Source organism: Pristiophorus japonicus, unplaced genomic scaffold, assembly GCF_044704955.1.
Source record: "Pristiophorus japonicus isolate sPriJap1 unplaced genomic scaffold, sPriJap1.hap1 HAP1_SCAFFOLD_109, whole genome shotgun sequence".
In the NCBI taxonomy this organism is placed as follows: Eukaryota; Metazoa; Chordata; class Chondrichthyes; family Pristiophoridae; genus Pristiophorus; species Pristiophorus japonicus.
The window spans coordinates 399,978-403,406 of NW_027250745.1; the positions used below are offsets into that span (position 1 = coordinate 399,978).

Genomic DNA, 3,429 nt, shown 5'->3' on the forward strand with positions numbered 1-3,429 from the left:
ACACAGAAATCTTTGAAGCTGGGTAGATAAGTTACTAAGTTGTTTAAAAAGAATACAGGGCCCTTGGCTTCATATGAAGTGAAATAGAGGACACCAGCGAAGAAGTTGTGCCATATCTTTTGAATCCCGGTTTCGGCCTCAGTAGGAGAACTGTTTACAGTTCTGAGCACCACAATTTAGGAAGGATATCAAGGCATTGGAGAGAACGTTGGAAATATATAAGAAACATTTTCTATTGTTGTAGAAGACACAAACACGGGCATTCATCGAGAATCAACATGCAGGTGACCACACACAGATTAAAGAGCCAGAGAGACCGACATTATCGGGTAACACCGGCACATAGACAAGAGATATTGACAAGGACTGAAAGCACTTTGCGATCAGAAAATTGACGGCCCAGCTGTGGTTAATGACACGGCTTTTGATGATTGATCTCCATAAAAGCCTTGAAATTCAGGAGAACCGGTATCGTGGTTTGAAGCTCGAGATAAAGCTCGAGATAAAGCCACGGGGCGATACCAACAGGCGCCTGGCAGCAATCAGCGACAGGAAGATGCACCTTAAGCAGGCCCGGCTAGTTCAGTCGGTGGAGTTTTAGGCTTTTAATCTCCGGGTCGTGGGTTTGAGCCCCATGTTGGGTGAATTATTGACCTTAAACTTTAATGGTGCTTTCACTGGAAAACATCATTAATGAACCCATAATCTTCTTTTGCACAATGAACAAAATGCGAACTGAGGGAGAGTTGATCATTTGCTCATATGTTCTGTGCTCTGTATAAGAACACAAGAACCAGGAGCAGGAGTCGGCCATTTGGCCCTTCGAGCCTGCCTTCTTATGCACTGAAACAAATTTTAACCGTGTTTTTAAATGAGCAGTGCGAGATATTTATATGGCACATTTCAATGCTTTACAAAACCATTCCTTTCGTTACAGCCACCCAGGATCGATTCCCGGTTTGAGAAGTAACTTTGATATCATTGTTTGCAATTGAAGTGGGGTCATTTTATCAAGTTCGATGGATGTCCCAAAGCACTTGAGAGTGGTGTGCAAACAAATGAGTTTGCAATTAAAAACACTGAATGTCAGGAGTGGGATTGGACCCCACACCTCCAGAGGAGATTGTGACCTGAACACAGCACCTTAGACCGCTTGGCCATCCGGACTGTTAGAAGCTCTAGTTACAAGTTATTACTCTGGAAAGTTTCAGACCGGGCACTTGTTCAGTGTTACTGGAAGGCCCAGTGGCCGGGATATCCTCTCCCCCGTTGTTTTCCTGAGATTGTGCACGGTGTCCGGGGAACTTTGGTCCGGGTCCGAGGTAGTTTGCATCATGTGACAATGCACCCCGGACTACTCTTGTTCCATTTTATCGCACATTAGTTTTTGGTGCAAAAATAATATCTCCAGACGAGACAATGATCTAAACACAGCACCGCATACTGCTCGGCCATCCTGACTATTCAGTGCTGTGTGTGGCCACCTGCAGGTTGATTTTGAACTTTTGTGTCCTGTCACATGCACATGCAATAAATGAGGGCAGCAGGCCGATCTCTGCCTGACACCGGGGAAACAGTGAGACAGACATTGCATTGTGTTCAGGTTTAATCACAGCAATATCCGCAGTCAGGAGCTGAAAAGGACGAAGAACTGAAAAAACACAAGAAAAAAGCAAAGAAATGTCAGCAATTGTGGTAAACTCTTTAATGTGTTTCCTGCTCGTTTCGTGATGCGGCGCTCACAGAGGGAGTACGAATTCAGAAAATAATTCTTCCATTCAAAATCTTTAAAATAATGACATGCAACTAATTAAACTGTGTGCCGGGAGATGGGGATGGGTGAAGATTATTTGTTTTATGCCCCATTCATTAACCGACAGCGTTGTTTTGTAGAATTGTTACTGAGGGACAGTGGAAACTTCAATAACTGAACTTTAATATTTAAGGATTTTGAATCATTGATGAAGTTTTCTCCCCTATCTGACTTTACTCACTCTGTATGTTGGAGACTGGTTTAAAATGTTCAGTGCTCATGCGACAAGGAACCTGGGGCGACTTTTGTTCAATTTATTTCACAGCAAAAGTATTCTCCAAAATACAATTTCCACCGGTGACCTTTCACGTGTGAGGTGGATATGATAACCACTACACGACAGAAACACTGTGTTTAAAGCAACCTTAGGAATATAACCAGAGCTTTAACCTACACAGCTGGCCGATACTTCAGGAGCTGGTTTTACGAGAAGAGAATGACGGTGCTATATTTCGGAAGGTTGTGAGCGTGGCAAGAATTGATCTCGTGTTTCCCAGACTTCATGCATAGGAACAGGAGATGGCCATTTAGCAGCGAGTGGTTAGGATCTGGAATGCACGGCTTGAAAGGGCGGTGGAGGCAGACTCAATCTTATCTTTCAGACGGGAGTTGGATAAGTGTCTGAAGGAAAAACAATTGCAGAGCTACGGGGAAAGGGTTGGGGAGTGGGACTCGCTGAGGGTCGGCACGGGCTCGATGGGCCGAATGGTCTTCCGTGCTGTAACCATTCCATGATTCGATCAGTTAGTGGCACATTTTAAAGTGTGGCTGGGAGCACAACATTGCAAAGGGACATGGATTGAGTCGCCAAAACGAGAGGCATCTGATTTTGGAGATTCGCGGGGCGTGGAAATTTCGGAGTTTAATGACTTTGAAAGCAACTTTTTTGTTTTGTGCCGTTTCGGGCAGAGGTTTTCCATTAAAGCAACATTAAATGAAAAGAAATCGCCCAACGTTGGTCTCGAACCCACGACCCTGAGATTAAGAGTCTAATGCTCTACCGACTGAGCTAGACAGGCGCCCATTCAAAGCAGGTTTTTATCACTCATTGCAGCCAGGCGTCTGTTGGCTCCGCCCCAGATGTTTCAACTTGCTGTTGAAGAACTGCCAGGATCTTCTTGAATGGTGGACCAGGTTGGAGGGGCCGAATGGCCAACTCCGGCCCCTCATCCTTACGTATTTATGTTTACGTCTTTATGCGGAGCTCCTTTCAGGGTAAACGAGCCAAAGGAGGACAGGGGTAACGTTATAAGGACACCCTCAAAGCCTCCCTGGTAAAGTGCGACATCACCACTGACACCTGGGAGGCCCTGGCCGCAGATCGCCCGATGTGGAGAAAGTACTTCTGGGAGGGCGTTGAGCTCTTTGACTCGAGACGCAAGGAGCATGAAGAGACCAAGCGCAGGCAGCGGAAGGAGCACACGGCAAACCAGTCCCACCGACCCCTTCCCTCGACGTATGTCTGTCCCACCTGTAACAGGGTCTGTGGCTCTCGTATCGGAATGTTCAGCCATCAAAGGACTCACTTTGGGATGGAAGCAAGTCCTCCTCGATCCCGAGAGACTGCCTCTGATGGTGTCTATGATTTGCGGTACACTGCGGAAACATCTCCACTT

At 46.2% G+C, this 3,429-nt stretch overlaps 1 non-coding gene across 1 annotated transcript; it reads right to left on the minus strand.

The window, feature by feature from the left end:
• Positions 1-2,759: 2,759 nt before the first annotated feature.
• trnak-cuu (transfer RNA lysine (anticodon CUU)) lies at positions 2,760-2,832 on the minus strand. The gene has a single exon. It is a non-coding gene; the product is annotated as a tRNA-Lys (tRNA).
• Between the last annotated feature and the right edge of the window lie 597 nt (positions 2,833-3,429).